This window comes from Ascaphus truei, chromosome 4 (genome assembly GCF_040206685.1).
Source record: "Ascaphus truei isolate aAscTru1 chromosome 4, aAscTru1.hap1, whole genome shotgun sequence".
NCBI classification, from domain to species: Eukaryota; Metazoa; Chordata; class Amphibia; order Anura; family Ascaphidae; genus Ascaphus; species Ascaphus truei.
Genome location: NC_134486.1, coordinates 289,112,762 through 289,133,929, shown reverse-complemented (window position 1 = coordinate 289,133,929; position 21,168 = coordinate 289,112,762). Strand labels below are relative to the sequence as shown.

Sequence of the window (21,168 nt, the reverse complement as noted above, 5' to 3'; positions counted from 1 at the left end):
TTTCCTCAATAAATACACTTTAAAGATGAACACAGTCAAAAGATTATTCTTTGTAAGTCAATATGACTATTGTGCTAACGGAAACCATACTTTCATATGTATGTGACACTATAACTAACTCAAGATCAGTAGTGTGATAGTATTTCAGGGTGGTTTTTGTCCAGATCTTTCTTCAGCATGCCAAAAAGTACAGGAAATATGAACACAAAAGCCAGGACTTGATTATTATTACACTGCTGAATTGAAATATGTTGGACAGTTACTGTGTTAGACTACTGCAAAGTTATATGTGTCTCGGATTGTCCTATGGTGTTGTAAAGGGTCTTTGCCTTCACACCCCCCCCCCCCCCCCATTAAGAATATAGACATAGATGTATATAAGATTTTTTTTTTTAATGATTTAACCAAAGTTTTAAATTAAAATTAACTCAGTGGGTACAGACTATAGAAGGGGGTATGATAGGGGTACAATGTCAAAATAAATATAAAAATGATAATTGTGGAAATCTCATATATATATAGAGAGATAGAGGGGGAGGGGAGAGAGATTAAAGTACAGTAAATTGGAGTGAACAAATGAAAAAACCTGGCGAGCATTTCTGCCGATGTCCCTTAGAAGACTTTTATTATGGCAATTTCATGAACCCTCATCAAGAAAAATCATCCATAGATGTTATGGTGCAGCTGTGAATACAAAGTATATTAACATGCAGCAAAAAAGAAAAGGGCCTTTCTCGGGGTCCGAAAGGCCACAAGTGCAAAAGTGTGGGGAGTCTGCCAAAGAACCCAGATGTTGCTGCTGGGACTATTCAGCTGCACAGCTTGGCATGAAAACGCTGTGATTGTCATCCATCTGGATGTGAAGGTTCAGCAGCTTCTAATAAGCAGAAGGGAAGAAGAAAAAAAATCACTGTAATCTGCTTATTATTCAGCTGCTGTAATTGTGTACCTCAGTTTTGTACGTCAGCTTTGGGGGGGGGGAAATGCTTGGAGCAGAATTGGCGTTTATTGAAAGCTCTCAGTATGACAATAAAGGAAACAAAGAATTCGACTTCATAATACAGGCGCTTTTGTGGTTCACTGCGGGGGCTAAATACTATACTAATATGTTTAATATGTATGATTATTCGTTTGTAGTTTTGATACAAAGTAAAGTACATATCATACTGTAAGACAGGGGTGAGCAAACTTTTTATGCCGAGCCCCCCTTTTCATCCATGAAATTTCTCGGGCCCCCCCTGCCTGATGTAATCAAAATCCCATGACGTCAGCGCACGTGAGCTGGTTCAGCCAATGAGGGCGAACCAGCTTTGTGACGCCCCCGCCACGCGTCTACAATCTCCTGCAGCCAAGTTCACAAATCGCTTGGGCTGCAGGCGTGCGCGCAGGCAGTATACTAGTATTGGATCACTGTTTATTTTATTGTTTGCTGGCATCTGGTAATATGTTTTTTTCTGGTGCACAAAGGCAGTCCATTTGAGGGGGCATTCATCCACCTCTTTGCTACATCCCTTCCCTCTCCCATTTGCTTTCCCCAGTGTCATCCACTCCTACCTACCAGATTTATGTATTATTTATTTATTCCTGTTTTAAACGTTGCCCAGGGATCAGGGAACCCCATAACCAAACTCAAGGGGGGTACTGATGAATCTCCCCTGCTGATCAATACTCCGAAGTGACCCCTCTGACCCAAAGAAGAACCCTCAGCCCCCCAAAACTCATCCTCCCAAGCCCCTCAATTCTGCCATCTCTGCCTGACCTTCATCCCACTGTTTAGCCATTGAGTCTCTCCCTCCCCCCAGTGTCTCTCCCTCACCTTCCCCAGTGTCTCTCTCTCACCTTCCCCCCAGTGTCTCTCTCCCACCTCTCCATCCCCCTCCCCCCAATGTCTCCCACCTCTCCATGTCTCTCTCCCCCTCCCCCCTCCCCCCAACATGTCTCCCACCTCTCCATATCTCTCCCCCCAATATTTCTCCCACCTCTCCATGTCTCTCTCCCCCTCCCCCCAATATGTCTCCCACCTCTCCATGTCTCTCTCCACCTCCCCCCAATATGTCTCCCATCTCTCCATGACTCTCTCCCCCTCCCCCCAATATGTCTCCCACCTCTCCATGGCTTTCTTTATCTCCCCCCCCCCCCCCCCCCCCAATATGTCTCCCACCTCTCCATGGCTTTCTTTATCTCCCCCCAATATGTCTCCCACCTCTCCATGGCTCTCTTTCTGTCTCCCACCTCTCCATGGCTCTCTTTATCTCCCCCCAATATGTCTCCCACCTCTCCATGGCTCTCTTTCTCTCCCACCAATATGTCTCCCACCTCTCCATGGCTCTCTTTCTCTCTCCCTCCCCCCAATATGTCTCCCACCTCTCCATGGCTTTCTTTATCTCCCCCCAATATGTCTCCCACCTCTCCATGGCTCTCTTTCTTTCTCCCTCCCCCCAATATGTCTCCCACCTCTACACACACAACACACAACACACAAATACTTACTTTCACTTTTAAGCCTGCTTCAGTCCCCCATGTACGATGAAAACTGGGACAGGAGGAGGAGGGGCTGTCTGTGTGCAGTGAGAAGCCCCGCCCCCACAGCAAGGCAGACATCACACAGAAGCAGCCTCAGCACGGAGCTTCTGGCCGCCCGTGCACAGTTCTGGCCGCCCGTGCACAGCTCTGCCCGCCCCCAGGTTTCTCCGCACGCAGCCCGCGCCCCCCCTACATAATCATGCGCCCCCCAAGGGGGCACGCCCCACAGTTTGCGCACCGCTGCTGTAAGAGATGTGTGCAGAGGTACACTTAATGGAGACCGATTAGGGTGAAATGAAATCCTGGCTTTATTGCGCCTGTTCCTTTAACACGCCCCATAGCGTAAAATTGTACATTTATTGGAACGGGGCGGAGGGGATGGGGGGGGGGGGTGGAGGGGATGGGGGGGTGAAGATTCACTCACAAGGGTAAGTATAAAACAAGCAGTATGTGATAAAATTACCACCAATCAGGTCAATCTGCATCCAGACTCCGCAGTCCAACTCTCACTTGAAGCTGCTAGGTGAAGATGGCTGGTGCAGGACTCCAAAGGATCAATCAGCAGGCAAATCTAATGCTTTTCGAGTTCAAAGGAAGAATCCTGTTGTTGCTGGCCGCAATATTTGTCCGCGCTCGATGCGGCCCGTCTGCGCATGCGTGGTGACGTAATTCCACTCCCTATATATAAAAACACTTATCAGACACCATATTAATGTGTAAATAGCAGTGTATAGCAATATGTGTATATATATATATATAGATATAGATATAGATATATATATACAGGCATACCCCGCATTAACGTACGCAATGGGACCGGAGCATGTATGTAAAGCGAAAATGTACTTAAAGTGAAGCACTCCCTTTCCCCACTTATCGATGCATGTACTGTACTGCAATAGTCATATACGTGCATAACTGATGTAAATAACGCATTTGTAACAGGCTCTATAGTCTCCCCGCTTGCGCACGGCTTCAGTACAGGTAGGGAGCCGGTATTGCTGTTCAGGACGTGCTGACAGGCGCATGCGTGAGCTGCTGTTTGCCTATTGGGCGATATGTACTTACTCGCGAGTGTACTTAAAGTGAGTGTACTTAAAGCGGGGTATGCCTGTATATATATATATATGCAAATGTAAATACAACTGTATGCTCATCTGCATGTCTTAGGCAGGTCTGCAACCCCGCCTTTCCCCATTATCACCCAGCACACAGCACTTCCACTGCAGCAAGGGATTCTGGGAAATGACATGCAAATGAGCACATAGTGCCACTTTTTGCTTCAAAAACCATTTTTAACATGGTTCCATATATATATATATATATATATATATATATATATATATATATATATATATTTACTTGGCAATTATGTGTTTCGAATGCCTGCCCTAATAGTGATACTAATCATGATCTCTATAGGATATTGTTATTAATAACACAAATTGCTCTACACTACAATTCTAAAATTAATAAGGGGAGTGATTTACTAATGGAAAATATATTTGATATTAATTATGATCTTAATCAACTCAAAAAACAGGTGAAATATTCTATCAACTAACTATAAAGGGATTATATATCATTGTAAAATGATTAAAAAACTATGATGATGATACTAAACCAGACTTGACGCCAAAATAAATTATAATAATAAGTAATACAAAATATTATTATTATTGATAATGTTTAAATGTGAAAGTGGCTATCATATTGATAAACCACATTGGAATTGATGAGAGAGAAGGAATTGAGAGCAAGATTGACAAGCATTCAATAAAAGCAACCAATGTGAGTGTTAGAAATGAAATGAAAATTAAAAAATCTCACATATGGTTGAATGAGTATATATATATATATGTGTGTATATATATATATATATATATATATATATATATATATATATATATATATATATATATATATATATATCAAAACAGACGAAAAATGAAGTAGCGCCTCTATATAAAACTAACTAATAAAATGAACCGGTCAAGCTAATCATGAAAAGGTGCTTGGTGGGGTGGCTAATTGAGACTAGTACACAATGATATAGACTAAAAATGTATAGCAATATAAGGACTAATTCACAGCTTGTATTGAATTTAAAAATACCTGTATATGGGTTAAAAAATAGAAACTTTAATACCACAAAAAATATAAAAAGTGAAAAAGTGAAAAATGAAAAATAAAAAATATATGAAAAAACCTTCAATAATAAAAAGTCCTGTTCCAATGATAATTGCACCAGGTTCCTGCAGCCCGTTTCAAAGGGATCACCAGTCCCCTAACCATATCTAAAAAAAAAGAAAAGAAAAAACAGGCGCAAACCTAGTGCATTAACATAATAAAATTTGTATTTCAAGGAACATAAAATCTTTCAAATGCCCACTCACAAAGGTAAAGCGATAAATAGCGTGTATGAGATTGGCTCTCATGTGCCATCAGCTTGGTCCTCTCGGTGTAGCTCCAGGTACTGGCATCGTCACGTGACTCCCCTCGTGTAGCCGGTGAACCGGTGAAACGGAAGCGGAAGCTCGCACTCAGTGTTCGGCTGGGAAGAGACCCTCCGGACAGCAAAAGTCCTCCAAGTCCTCTATGGTAAGGTTGAATTAGGGCCGTATGATACACTCAAAGGATCAAGTCTCTGGCAATAACTAGCCTCAGTGCTCGTGGGCAAATGGCGGTCCCAAACTAGTCACGGCGTCAGGTCTGGTCTGCCGTGCCGTTGGCTCAGGGGCTTACAACAATTTTGGCCAAAAATGTCAAACTAAAAGACCATTTTACTTATTAGATATTTATACATATATATTTAGGCACTGTACTGTGTATGAGTCTCACTGGATGTGCTAAAACTGAGCTCTGTCTGTGTTTTATGTTCTGTCTCTGGTTTTAAATATATATATAAATGTAAATACAACTGTATGCTCATCTGCATGACTTAGGCAGGTCTGCAACCCCGCCTTTCCCCATTATCACCCAGCACACAGCACTTCCACTGCAGCAAGGGATTCTGGGAAATGACATGCAAATGAGCACACAGTGTCACTTTTTGCTTCAAAAACCATTTTTAACATGGTTCCCTATAGGCTTAAGCTTGCTGCATGGTCACAGCTTTGAGCATAGCCAGGGTTAAGGTGCATACCCAGAAAAACACCCACAGACAGCCGTTTCGACCTTGATGGGTCTCATCAGTGTGGGGTTGATTAACTGGGTATGCAAAGAAGCTAAAGGATGGGCCAACCATAATACTGAGTTAAGTTCTGGTGAGTAATATATATATATATATATATATATATATATATATATATATATATATATACACACACACACACACACACACACACACAGTACATGCGTAACACACATATATCGTATGTATATATTTGAAGGGTTCAAGGGATATAATATATAGGGGGACCAGATTTTGAAAATGAAAAACCGGGACACAATTTTTTTTTTTTTTTACATTAACAGTTTATTTATTGTATTACACTTATACTTTACTACCATTAGTCCTAGGTACGTGTGTGTGGTGTGTGGTGTGTGGTGTGTGGTGTGTGGCGTGTGTCGGGTGGCCTCACTAATCGAACAAAAACAAAACCCTTAACCATTGTCAGGACGCCCCCTCTTCACAATTTCTAAAGCAGCAATCCCGGCTGGGATCTTACCTGATCCGCAGTTCCTCAAGGTACTATACTGGAGGGGAGGTGTTCCCTACCTGTCTTCCGATGTCTCCCGCGTGAAACTTGAGTCAGATCTGGGAGAAAGCAGGGTAGGTAACTTCGGTGTAGGTATACGGCAGTTAAGATGAGACAGAGGGGGAGAGAGAGAGAGAGAGAGAGAGAGAGAGAGGGGAAGAGAGAGAGAGAGGGGGAGAGAGAGAGGGGGAGAGACAGAGAGGGGTAGAGTCAGAGAGGGGGAGAGCAGAGAGGGGGAGAGACAGAGAGGGGGAGAGGGGGAGAGACAGGGAGGGTGAGAGGGTGGTTGACTGACACTTGGGTGGGCCCCCTGACTCACCGGGCCCGGGAAGCCAACCCCAACAGACCCCCGTTGCCAGCCCTGTCCCCCATTCTCTCTCTACTTCCCCCCCCCCCCCCATTTTTTCTCACCCTCCCCCCATTCTCTCTCTCCCTTCCCTCCCCACCCCCATTCTCTCCCCCCCATTCTCTCCCTCTCCCCCCCATTCTCTCCCTCCCCCCTCCCCATTCTCTCTCTGACCTGCACACAGCCACTGATCTACAGACACTCACACACTGACCACACACACACACACACACTCTCAGACACACACACACACACACACACACACACTCTCTCAGACACACACACACACACACTCTCAGACACACACACTCTCAGACACACACTCTCTCAGACACACACACTCTCAGACACACACACACACACTCTCAGACACACACACACACACACACACTCTCAGACACACACTCTCAGACACACACTCTCAGACACACACACTCAGACACAGACACACTCTCAGACACAGACACACTCTCACAGACACACTCACAGACACACTCTCACAGACACACTCACAGACACACTCTCACAGACAGACACACTCTCTCAGACAGACACACTCTCTCAGACAGACACACTCTCTCAGACAGACACACACTCAGACAGACACACACTCAGACAGACACACACTCAGACATGCACTCAGACAGACACACTCTCAGACAGACACACTCTCAGAAAGAACCACACTCTCAGACAGACACACACTCTCAGACTCACTGACAAAGACACACACACTCACTGACACAGACACACACTCACTGACACAGACACACACACACACACACACACACACTGACACAGACAGACACACACAGATACACACCCACCCACAGACACACCCATACTCAGACACAGATATATACACACACACACTGATACACACATACATACACACACACACACACACACACACAAAGTGGAGCAAGAGATGCAGCGCCGGATGTAAGTGACTGGGGGCGGGAGGGGGAGGGGAAAGGCCGGCGATCCAACCAGCCAGCAGTGCATCACCACTACCCGCCCCCACGCTCATCTCCCACGCCAAGGGGATGGGGGAAGGGAGCACCAGGACAGGAGGCAACCCCCTCCCGCCCTGGCGGCCGCACCCCTGCACCAACCTACTATCACCCTGGGCGGGCAGCCACGGGGACCCGGGGCAGAAGGGGGGACACTGCGTAGCCACCAGTAGAGGAGCAGGAAGATTCTGTGTCACGCGCTCACTAGCAGCAGGCACAGGAAGTGCCGCGAGCGGCTGTGAGGGGGCTCGGGGGGAGGAAGGAGGGGGGTGGGACCAGGTGGGGGGGGGGGGAAAGCAGGGAAGAGCCAAAGCCCCGCCCCATGCATCCTCCACCAATCCCCAGCGGCCCGACATTCAAGTAAGAAACCCAACCCCCTGGCATCTGAAAGTACTCGCCAGCCGGGCTGCCGCATCCTCGGGTCCTCGGGTTCTCCTCCTCACTGCCTCCGCTGCCGGGGGCGGGGCTTAATGCCGGGACGCAGGGGATTGGCCAAGGTAGGAAAATGCCGGGGGGTGGGACTTTGTACAATGTCGGGCCGCATCCTCCAATCAGCAAGACCCAGTTTCTACACAAGCCCAACCCCTGGCTTTAAAAAAAAAATACTTACCAGCCGGGCTGCTGCAGTCTCCTCCTCCGCGCCGCTGCAGACTCGTGCACCGGAGCTTACTCGTGCACCGCAGGCGACAATAAAAAAAAAACGGGAACACATTGAGGAAAAATCGGGACATTTCCGGGACACACAGGAAACCAGGACAGCTCTCGAAAAACCGGGACTGTCCCGGCAAAAGGGGGACAGGTGGTCACCCTAATAATATACATAATATAATCTTTATATAGAGGAGCAGAGGAATGTAAGCGATCACTCGAGCGGACTCTCTGAGTCAGCCGTAGAGGTCCAAAACAAAACCAGATAAAAATCTGGATGGCAGTGATGGAGCGAAGGGAGCCCGCAAAGGAAGAAGGCGACTAAACCAGAGTGCTTACATCTAGACATTCATTCAATCCACCAGGTTCAATCCACCAACCGGTGGATCCAAAATGTTTCCTGGCGACAAAGATTTTTGAAACGGTCGCCTCCCAGAGCACACGGAGACATGAATTCCAGTCCCATAATTGTCATTGATTTGGGATCCTGGTTATGTACTTTTTTGAAGTGACGGGGGATACTATGTGTATTCATCCCCTTTATGACATTTCTCCTGTGCTCTAGGAAGCGCACGTGTAATGGCCGCGTGGTGCGGCCAACATATTTCTGGCCGCAACAACACGGAATCAAATAGATGACAAAAGCACTGAGGCAATTAATGTGACTTTTAACATGATACATTTTCTCCTTATTGTGTGAACTAAACTGTGCTTGAATAACCAGATGTTTGCAATTGATACAGCGACTACGTCCACACCTGTGGTTGCCCTATGTATATATATATATATATATATATATATATATATATATATATATATATATATATACACACATACACACACACACACACACACACACAGTTGTGTGAAAAAGAAAGTACGCCCTCGTTGAATTCTATGGTTTTACATATCAGGACATAATAACAATCATCTGTTCCTTAGGAGGTCTTAAAATTAGGTAAATACAACCTCAGATCAACAACAACACATGACATATTACACAGTGTCATGATTTATTTAACAAAAATAAAGCCAAAATGGAGAAGCTATGTGTGAAAAACTGTATGTATGTATATATATATATATATATATATATATATATATATATATATATATATATATACTGTATTATATATATATATATATATATACATATACACATACACACACACACACACAGCAATCCAACAAGAAAGTCTCTTATCTGTTTCTGTTGTTGTAACTGTAGGGGAAGGCTTCTCTGCTCTCCTGGGTCAGCATCCTTGTGTGCTATGGAAATGCCTGTGTCCCCTCGTCTTGCTGTCAGCATAGTCCTTCTTAGTGCGTCAAGACTCTCTCCTCGTTGCAGCACCTTATGTGGTGAGGAAAATCTCTGCAGTCCTCCTTCTCCTTAAGTCAGCCCAAATGTGAGGTAAGGAATCTTTTCCCTGTGTCTCACATGAGGCTTTCAACAGAGCTCTTTTTTCCTGGCTTGTGTGGAAAGCCGATCTTAGTACTGAGATTGCATTGTGGCTGCGCTTAAAGCAATGCACAGCTTGCATGGCTGTGCTATAGAACCTATTTCTGGATTGAGTCACACCAGCAGCTTCCTTAATTTTTTTTGTAGTATCTTTGCTGCAGACACTTCCTAACATTTGTCTGGAGTAAAATTACACACTGCTTCAAATGTTTATAATTTTTTCTTTGACGTTGCATTCTCCATATGGATTGGAGAAGGCAGGCTACTTTATTCTGGCTACTTAGCTGACGAGTTTCCATTCCTCTGTAGGCAGCCTGTATGGTGAGCGCTGCAGAGCGTTTGCGCAGATACATTTCTCTTTCCAACCTTGCTTGGACAAGAGCTTTGTAGTACTTCTGAATTATTCTGCTGCTTTTCTCCCTTTTTAAGAAGATTAGCTCATCAGCAAGAGAATCCTGTTTCTGGAACTTGCTCTGAGTGTGCATCAACGCATTCTTCATTATATTTTGGAGCTCTGCGGATTTCTTCGCTAGGTCCGCATCTGCTTACCTCATTTTCTGGACCTTCTTGTGCTCCCTCTTGTACCGAGTCATCTGGCCTTTAAGTTTGGCCTCTGGCGATGCTCTGGTCATGTTCTGGGTAGCCTTCAGTTCCTCATTCTGCTCTGCAAGAACATACTTGGTTCTTAGATGTTCTTACAGCACTTGTACTTCTTTAGCAGCCTGCAGATTTTCTTCCTGCAGAGATCGCTGCTTCTCTTTGGCAATCATGACGTGCGTACGCAGACCTTGCAGTTGTTTCTGCAGCAGGTGCTCTGCTTGTGTGTGTTGCTCCAATGCTTCTAACCTTTCATCTTTCATCCTTGTATTTTCTCTTCTTACAGTCTCTATAATATTCAGGGTCTCCTTGTAGTCTACATTCCATTTACGCACTTCTGAGTTGAGACTCTCTTATATCTCTAGGTTGAGTGCGTGAAGCTCCTTCGGGGAGACTTTAAGATCCATATTTAGACTGTAGACAGCTTTTTGAGAGATGTCCAGCTCTTTAACGAGACTGCGAAGTTCCTTTGTAGAGACTTACAGTTCTGCATGGCAACTGCTGATCTCTTGGTGTGAGGCATCCAGTTCTATGCAGAGAGTATTAACCTCCTTCTGAGAGACTTCCCACTCTTTATGGCAATTGCGAACCTCTTGCTGAAAGACTAATCTCTTTCAGTGCCTCCTCATACTTCTGTTTCAGATTAGCAATCATTCGGTCAGACTTGCTCTGTTTTTCATCCATGAAGGTAATAGTAGTGTTCACAGTATCTAGATTCATCCTTAGATCCTCCAATTCGGTTTTGGCCTCCAAGTAAATTGCGAGCACAGTCTTCTGTAGCTCTGCGTTATTTTCTCTTTCCATTATCAATTCTTCATGGAGTAGATCACGTTATGCCTGATAGCTTGTAGTGTATCTCCAGGGCTTGTCAAGGGATCATATGAGCACACAATCATTTCCCAGAATCCCTTACTGCAGTGGAAGCGCTATGTGCTGAGTGATAATGGTGACAGCGAAATCCAGTGCTGTCATGCGCTCAGGCAAACAGCTTGGGGAAAAGATACCAAAGTGTCAGTGATCTGACAGTGAGGGAACATGCGTCGGAGGACGGCCACAAGTGAAGGTCTGAGCTCAGGGGCACTAGGCTTAAACCTGTCAGCTCATCCATCCTGGGTCCCTGCCCTCTTTACTCGCGTTCCGTTGCGTGCATCCAGATGAAGATAAGCAGATGAATAGAGGTGAAATCCGGCGCCACAGCAATTCGTTTGGACCTTGACTGATTGCTGTGGCGCCGGTGTTTCACCTCTATTCATCTGATAATGGTGACAGGCAGCGTTGCAGACCTGTCTAAGACATGCAAATGAACATACATTAATATTTCCATTTGCTATATGCTTTACTGTGGAGGGTTTTTGTCACTTTTTTTACCCACCATAACTTAACTAAGTGTGGTGAAACCTATCCCTGCTTCATTTTGCAAAGCCAGTATAACCAACCCCACACTGAGGAGACCCAGTAAGGTCGAAATGGTTGTCTGTGGGTGGGTTTACTGGCTATGCATCTTAACCGAGACTGTGCTCAAAGCTGTGACCATGCAGCAAGCTTAAGCTTATAGGGGGCCATTTTAAATGGGTTTAAAGCAAAAGGTGGCACTGTGTGTTCATTTAGATGTAATTTCCCAGAATCCCTTGCGCAGTGGAAGTGCTGGGTGCTGGGTGATAATGGTGAAAGGCGGGGTTGCAGACCTGTCTAAGAAGTGCACAGTAATATTTCCATTTGCTATACAGTATATATATATTTTTTTTTTAAGTGTCCTGTTAAACTGTACTGACAGAGCATCAGATGAACAGCTGCTACCCTACCAAAAAATCAGCTTAGTGATAAATCCATCATATGGAAGATTGATCAATTATATATACTATCCTTATTTATTTAATTTAAATCGCAAACTATGAACATTTTAGTTTTAATAATTACGACTATCAAGGAAGCCCAATGGTTGCTATAGTGTCTTCCCATTATCTTCTGATTGTCTCATTCTCGCTGTTCTTTTTTCCAAGTGACGGCAGTGACATCATGACACTGGATTCCATCGTCATGCTCTGGAATGATCCATTGGATCATTTTCATCTGATTCCACCTCCCATGTCGTTCTGTCCCCAGCAGTAGTATTTTCGGAAAAACTTATAAGGGTGAAAAGAATGTTAGGAGGAGCCTGCAGACGTAATATTGCAAGTTTAGGATTAATTGCACAAATATTTATGCAGCGTTGTAACAAGTCTTCTCATGCTGTCTGCAGTGATTCTTATATTGTATCATGTCCGTGTCCGTAAACATCATCTGGCTTTTATTATGATTTTTTTTTCAAAATACTATATAATTGGTGCATGGTGATGTATGTTTATACCAAAATGCCATGATACAATGCTGTAAATATGATTTGTAGGGACTAATGGCAAACCATTCTTCATTATGTTATCAGGTTGCATAGAAATCACGTGTTTTTGTCAACATGTTTTGTCTGGGGGCCCGCTATTAAATGCTTCTCATGTCCTTGTTAATGGTACTGTATATTGACTTTCCCTTCAATATACAACAAACAGATAATGTCTGAAAGGCTGGAATAGATCTGCTAGAAAGTACTAAGTTTACATTAAATCCTTTAACCCGGCACCACAGGTTCTTCCAGCAGAATTACAACATTCCAATAGGAGATGACTTTTATATTTTAAATACATTTATGCTCTATTATAAGAGGTTGACTCTTTATAATGAGAAGACTGAATGGAGTTTGTTTTTGTCACTGGAATGAGGCAAGAGGGAGGAGAGCTGTGGGCACGTTTGAGGGTCATTAAACAGCGAGGCTTCCAATTAGTGCAAGGTCGAAAGGAAACTTCTATTGAAGTCAGTAGGAGTTTCCATGCGATAGTGCCCCTATTGCATCAGGGCCGCCAACATAAATCGTGGGGCCCAGGACAAACATTTTAAGCAGGGCCCCCTCCATGTTGGCGGTATTGCGAGCCGCCTCCCCCATTTCACACCTCACGAGCCCGCTCTCTTCCCATGTATTTCTCTCCCCTCTGTCTCACCCCCTCTCACTCTCCCGCCTCGCATGTATTTCTCTCCCTTGTATCTCACTCTTACTCCCTCTTTTCCTCAATCACCCCCTCTCTCCTCTCCCTCCGTCACTTACCCCACGATCACTCATTCCCTCCCCCTCACACAATTCCCCCACAAGATATATACCAAAAAAACTTCCCACCCCAATGCAAAAAACTTCCCACCCGCAAATACATACAACCTCCCCCATCCCCCCAAATGCATACAAAAATCCACCTACCCAATACATATTAGAAAAAACAATACATATAACCCCCCCATACATATATATATATATACACACACACACACACACACACACACACACACACACACACACTCACACATATCATATTAACAAAAAACAACCCTCCCCAATACATATAAAAAATACCCTAACCAATATAAAAATAGCCCCAAGCCCCCAATACATATACAAATTCCCCCAAGCCCCCCATAAATATTAAAATTCCCCAAGCCCCCCAAGATATATAAAAAGACCCCCCCATACATATTAAAAAGATCCCCACCTCCCCAATACATATAAAAAAGACTCCAACCCCCAACAAATATTAAAATGACACCCACAATACATATAAAAAGACTAACTTTGTGAATGATCAGGCCAGGTCCAGTGGCTGTGGGGTTCAGTGGCCGGCACTGCAAGTTGGGCTTGACCTCTGGCCAGGCCCGGGGGCTGGTGATTTCTGGCCGGACCCCGACTCTCCCCTCAGGAGCAGCCTGCATGCCTCTATCCCTCTGCCCCACACCGTTCGTCTGACAGGCCTCCCTCTCATGCTGTCGCGCACCAGAAGCAGAGAGCGCTGACATCAAAGCGCTTTTGGCGCGCTGACGTCAGAGAGGCTTGTCGGCGTGGGACAGAGGTATAGAGTCATGCAAACTGCTGCTAAGGGAGAGCCGGGGCCCAGCTGCGAGAGGACCGCCAGATGGGCCTGGCCAGAGGTCGGGCCCAACTTGCAGTGACGGCTGGCCTGGCCCCACCGATTCACCGGGACCGGGATACCAACCCCGGCAGATCCACCCTGTTGGCGTCCCTGATTGGCATTATCGCTTTGCCTCTGCAAGGTGCGATCAACACACAATGACAACACATGAAATGAGCTACTTATAGGACACAAACCCATGTCAAGTTTCAGCTCATTATGCTTACAAACTCACTTTAAAATAAAAATTGAAAAATAGAAAAACGTGTTCTAATAGATTTATTTATGAAGTGCGTATTATTTTGTTAAGAATGATAACTAAAAAGAACATCAGTATTGTAAGTGGAATTAAAACAAGAACTTTAAATAAAAATGTGTTTGTTTAGCACTGAATGAGAGATCTTCATAATTTGTGTAGTTAATATAATTTTATGAATAGTTGTCAACAGCAAATAATCAAAGCGAAGGAACATCAGCCAAGTCTCTCTTGGTTCTGTTTTGTCTGCACTGTATTTGGAAAGACACAGACATTCTTTTGTACAAGATAGCAATTCATTTAAATATTAGACGCTCTTTGTTCTCAAATGACTTTCTGTTCAGTACAATTTGTAATCAGTTGATTTGCAGCTCTCTGGTAATGCAGGTTATAAAAGATAAGCACAGGTATATCTGCACTAGTTCAACCCTGCACTGTGCTGCAGCTAAACTTCAGTATTTACAGGGACAAGCCACACATACTGTGGCTCAGAACAAAATGAAACAACTTACGGGGTAATTGGCAAACATTTGACTTGTTTATTGCTCCTTTGGAAAAGATAATAGTGTTTCTTTACATCAGGACTCTGAAGAAGTCAATTTATGCCCATCAACTTCCTGCTTCTCTCTTAGGCTAAGGCCCCGCTCCCTCAGTCAGCGCACCCGCACTGCAGACAGGCGGCGCACTGACAGGCAATTGACCGCGATATGCGGTCTGAGGGAGCAGGGAGCGTGCGGGAGTGGGAGTGGGAGGGGGGGGGGGGCGTGGTAAAACTTTAAATCTGATCGTGAGGTAAAACTCTGATCGTGGTGCCGTGGTGCCATCCACCCCCACACACATACACACACATACATACACACACACACACACATACATACACACACACACACAGACATACACACACACACACACATACATATACACTCACACACTTTTCCCCTGCAGCTTCTTCCCTGCTCCCCTCCCAAGCCGCCTCCCATCTAGCTCCTTCCCTCCCCTCCTTCCCTCATTGGCTGACTGCCGCACCACGTGACGCGTCAGAGCTGCAAATCACTAGGATCTTGCAGCATCGGCCGGCTGACGCGTCACAGCACGCAGTCAGCCAAGTCGGAAGGAGCCAGCGGGGACCTCCACACTACAGGAAAAGGGCTGGTGGTCCGCTGCCGCGCGGCCGCACAGGCCATCAGAAGCAGCAGGACCCAGGCCTTAGCTTGCCCTCTTCCTGTCAGAGAACCAAGCCAGAAGAAGGAGCTGTGCTTCTGCAATGTCCTGATCCAACACACAGGCATAACAGTATAGCTTATCATGTTTACAAAATAACTAAGAACATTTAAAATACTTATAGCTATATATATAAAAAAAAAAAAAGAAGGTAATACAGATATAGGGGCATACATACCAAGATCTGCTACTCCATAAGACACCTTCCACCATGATTTAGGAAATATAGCCCTTTATGGACCATTCAAGTGAATGGGCTGTATGGTGTCTTCCGGCACAGAAGGTATCTTCTGAAGTAACATAGCTTTGTAGATATGGCCCCATATAATAACCCATTCATTTGAATGCGGCTGTAAGGTGTCTCCCAGTATGGAAGGTGTCTGATGGAGTAAAATGTCTTAGTAAATACGACACTTAGCTTACAATCAGAAAACGGTCAGAGAATGAAGATATTAAGTCAATTTTGATGTTTTCTTTAACAAGAATTGAATCAAGAAGCTGTGAAAAGAGTTGATACTTCAACGACTTCAGCCAGACAATTGATTGCAATTTGGAGGCTTTTTTTTTTTTTTTTTTTCTTCTGTGCGGCTTTAGGTTTTTTATAATATTGTTTAAGAGAAGCATTGGACTACTAAGAAAACGCTATATTTTGTACTGCATTGTGAAATGAGTGATTATACCTAATAGGGCAAAGATTCGTAACATGGAATGAAACACGGACAAAACTAAATTTGAAACGCCATCAGTTTGTGTATTTTGTTATCAAATTGTCCTAGTATTCTCAAACGTCAGTTAAACACAGTCATGTCAGGCCAATTGAATTCTCACTATTGTGTGGTATTATACGAGCCTATAAATAAGACTTGTTTCCACTAACAGTCGAGGCACCAGGAAAGGAACAAGGTTGTCCAGAGAGGCGGCTATTGTCTGTCACAATGATCAAGCACTGTCTTGATGTCAAAGAAAATTGCAAATACTGAAGACCACTTCAACTCTCACATTGCGACAAGAAAATAAATATACTAAAGACGTACACCAAGAAAGAAATCCCATCTGTGGTACACTCCACAAAATCATAAACTCCAAGATAATTGATAATCATTTAATAGTTAACTTTTATTAAAACGTGGTACAAAAATAATGTACCTGCCGGTCAACTGTTTATATCATCTAGAAGTCTGCAGTTCACCAAACATAACAAATTGACATGTGAACTACTCGCCTTCATACTGAACCATAATTATTTTCTATTTAACAATAAATATTACCATCAGATCCAGGGAACAACCATGGGCACCACCTGTAACCGCACCTACGCCAACCTCTATCTAGGCTGGTAGGAAGCAGTAAGCATCTTTTCATTGGCTATTCTGACGTATACGTAGCATACTGACACGTGGATTCTCTACATAGATGATATCCTGTTCCTCTGGAAGGATAGCAGAAGTGAACTTGCGGCCTTAACACAAATTCTTCATTCCAATAATCACAATAGGACAAAGATTCGTAACATTGAATGAAACACAGGCAAAACAAATTTTGAAACGCCATCAATTTGTATATTTTGTCATCAAATTGTCCTAGTACTGTCAAACGTCAGTTAAAAACGGTAATATCTGGTCAATTTAATTCTCACACTATCGTGTGGTTATGTGGTATCAAATCGAGGCACCAGCAACTAAGTCGTCCAGAGAGGCGGCTATTGTGTCACAAGGATCAAGCACTTTCTTAACGTCAAACAAAAATGTAAATATTGAATACCACTTCAACTCTCACATTGCAAAACACTTCCATGTAGCAATGACAATTTAATTTGCAACAAACTGTCCAACAGTTGAAAAACCAAAAAAAATTACTCACAAAATTCATTATTCTCAAAAAGGCCGTGACATATGAACAGTTATACGGCCATCGTGGATACCGTGGGAAAACGAATATATTGCGCAGTGAATAATTATCACTGCCACCTAGATGTCAAAGTAAATCTACAGGTTGTTTGTAACCACATTAAAAAATGTATTTTCATTTCAAATATTACATTTCTCTAAAAGGGTTCAAGCAAATTGTGTGGAAATGTAGTGCAAGTTGCAAACTCCTGATGGACAATTCCCCCCTGCTCGGCACTTTGCTGTGAACGCTCATGTTTGTGTTGCGGTTCACCAGCACATGTGCTGCGGCAGGTTGGAGATACAACTGGCTGCATCTGTAATACATTTAATGTTTTTTGTATGAAGAAGCCGGTTGATGAGATGTTATCGTTTATATTTCTTTAACACTTCAAAAAAACATTTCAGGATGGGGGCTGTTCCAATTTGGTTGACACTTCTGGCAGATCTAAGTTAGGGTGGCAGAAAGGTACTCTCAAATTTTCATCAGAATTGGTCAAGGCATTTGGCCTGTGAAGAGAGAGCACACCAACACAAAAATACACTCACCCAAAGTGGCTACAAAGTCTAGTTGATGTTTTAGCTTCGCTCACTCCTCTAACAATCCACTTTAGCTGTGATGTGCAGGGAGTGTAAAACTATTCTTCAGAGCTATCCTAATAATACATCCTCTTACTAAGCCTTTCAAGGAAACCAAATATGTGATCTGACTTGTTTACTTTCATGGTAGATTTGGAGAATCTAACAGAGGAACAAAGTACAGCTCTACTCACAAGATCACAATGCAATTCTTCATTTATTGTATTGCCAAGAACAGAGGGGAAACACCTGATAAAGTCCATATAGGACCTGAAACATTGTTTCTCCACTGTTCTTACTGTAACTGTTACAATAAATCAGTAGTTTTTAACTTTTTTTTTGTTAAGGAACCCCATAATTAGATTGTGAAATTCTAGGGAACCTCAACCCTCTCGCTCCCCTGTTTCTCATTCCCTCTCCTGTCTCTTTTCTCCCCCTTACGATCTATACCCCTCATACTCTCCCTCTCACGCTCCCTCTCCCCTCACGCTCCCTCTCTCTTCTACACATACACACACGCTCTATCTTCTATACACACACACACACCCTCTCTTCTACATAAACACATACACCCTCACCCTCACGTACACTTACATACACACAGACCCTCAATTATACACACACCTTCACTTACATACACACAGGGAGAGGAAGCATCACAGTGACTACTGCGTGGGGTGCGCTGCGCCGCCGAGCCTGAGACAGCTGGGAGTCTCGTCCCAGCTATCCCCCCCCCCTGGCGGCCGCAGAGCCCCTAAAGGGCGCTCGTCGAACCCCGGCTGAAAACGACTGCAATAAATGAAGAATTGCATTGTGAACTTGTGAGTAGAGCTCTACTTTGTACCTCTGTCCTAGAGGAGACCTGCACTTTGAGGAATTTGTTTGTCTATTGTTTGTCTATTGTGTGTTGGCTGCAAAAGCAGGAATCTCCTCGCCTGAAACTGTTTCCCTGCACTTTGGAACTGTACTATAGATTTGGATTTGTGCCACTATTCTCTCTCTTAGCTGGGCACCTGGTTGTGTGGAGTGTCTGCTTTAGTATCAGGTGATAGATCCAAAAGATTTCCATGAAATAGTCATAGTGAGTTATTCATTAAACTGGCACAGTGCCCTAAACGTGACTATCGCAGCTTATTGAATAACCCTCACTGTGCTCGCAACGACTTCCCTCGGAGCAAACGCACATATGGCATTTTTAATTAAGCCAACCGACAACTATTTTCTTTATCCTGTTGCCCTTTAAAAGTAATTACACGTGGCAAAAAAAAAAAAAAAATATCCCAAAACACTGCTTTTTAATGGAAATTATTACAATGAATATTTTGCCTGGGGAATATTTCACACTAACATTTTTCATGTGCTTTTGAAATCATAAATGTGTCTAATTTAAATTCAGATGCTTTTAGTTAGTCATTTGAACGTTTTTTTAATATATTTTTTAGAACAAAATTGTAATTTAATATAATTCTCTCTCTGCTGGAGACGCCTGCAATGCATTGCAGAACACCAAAGTGGAATGCCATTTGACGCTCTCATGTAACGAGAAAGAGTACTCACGTATCGAGAAAGAGTACTAGCTCTGTAAGGGCCTCTGCGGGCTGAAAGAACATATTGGTTTTCAAGTGGTGAACCAGATTCAACTCCTAAGAGACTGGTGCCTGCTACATTCTCTGTATAACCCTGCAAGTGACAGTCAGGACTATAATTTTTTTTTAAATACACAGTACTGTATATAGCCCCTGTATCCCTCAGGGGATTGTCACATGCTGCGGCTTAGTCAATAGGGCGGTTGCATTTGCAATTAAGGCCTTTTCAGTGCAAGTTAGCCTGCGCTGGCAGTTTTGAATAGGGACAGTTGAGAGGCTGCAGTTACATGTTGCTAGGCAACCAGTGAAGATGTGAGAGTAGACAGTTTTTAAAGAGAGTCAGTTGAAGCAGGGAGCTGGTGAGTGAGGGTGCAGGGGAGCAGTAGCCCCTTGCACTAGGCCAGATAACCCCAAAGGCCCCAGATAACGGTTACCCTTGCCCCAGTTTGTTGGTTGCTTCAGGGACAGGCCTTAGAGAAGGAGATCTGCCCCTTTAGCTATTTGGTTAAGTAAAGATACACTCTGTGGCGCGCAGCCTGATTTCTGGGTCTGGGCTCAGACCCCTCTATATATAAAGACTATCTTACCAGAGACTAATATATATATAGAATATCTTCACGGAGGCCACGCCAGGCAGCGACTGCGGCCTGCCGGCTGCAGACAGATCCCCACCAAGGTACAGACGGTGCGGAGCCGCGGTGATATTATCCACGCCGGAATTCACCCCACGCGTAAGAAGACATCACGTCGGATCAGGCGGATCCAAACCCAGTTGTATAGCGGCACCCGTGGCTGGAGCCCCGGGCAGGTACCTTTAGTAGTGCACTAACACTTCAAGGGATAGCGCTATCTCCAACACACGTGGGTGTGGACATAAAGGGACATCAGGGGATTGGTGCCCAGCACCCAAGTACTTTGGAGGAGGGAATATTTATGGTGATGTGTGCACCCTGTGCACTTCTATGTGTATGGCTATATGCATTATTCTGTGTGGTACAGGTACCAAAGTTATTATTAGTATTAGCAATAGTAAACAGTGATTAGCATACACTGTGTGCGTGTCTTATTATTGTGGTTCCTGTAAGAGGACCATCCCACTAAGGTGGGAGCCCTTACAGGTGGAGGCGCTGTGTTCAACGAATGATCAGGTAACCCCAGGCTCCCAGTGGCGGAGGTTCAGGCCTTGTGTGAGCCTATCAGGTAACGCACCACACCCGGTAACACAAGTGTATTTCGCCACATGGTCCCCATCTGCGATAGGGGGGGGGGGGGCAAAAGGTGTTACATGTATGTCGGAATTTTTATTTCTAATAGAAATGGGGGGGGGGGGAAGGAACATAAGCACTTTCCTATTGTGAGTAAAATGTTGT

At 44.2% G+C, this 21,168-nt stretch overlaps 1 protein-coding gene and 1 long non-coding RNA gene across 4 annotated transcripts in view; one reads left to right on the top strand and one right to left on the bottom strand.

The window, feature by feature from the left end:
• The window catches only part of METTL24 (methyltransferase like 24), a 156,506-nt gene that overhangs the window by 16,130 nt on the left and 119,208 nt on the right, over positions 1-21,168 (top strand). The gene's annotated exons all lie outside the window — the stretch shown is intronic.
• On the bottom strand, positions 429-20,052 carry LOC142492092 (uncharacterized). Its single transcript, XR_012800733.1, has 3 exons — positions 19,770-20,052; positions 2,987-3,201; positions 429-877 (listed from the first exon to the last, which is right to left on the bottom strand). It is a non-coding gene; the product is annotated as an uncharacterized LOC142492092 (long non-coding RNA).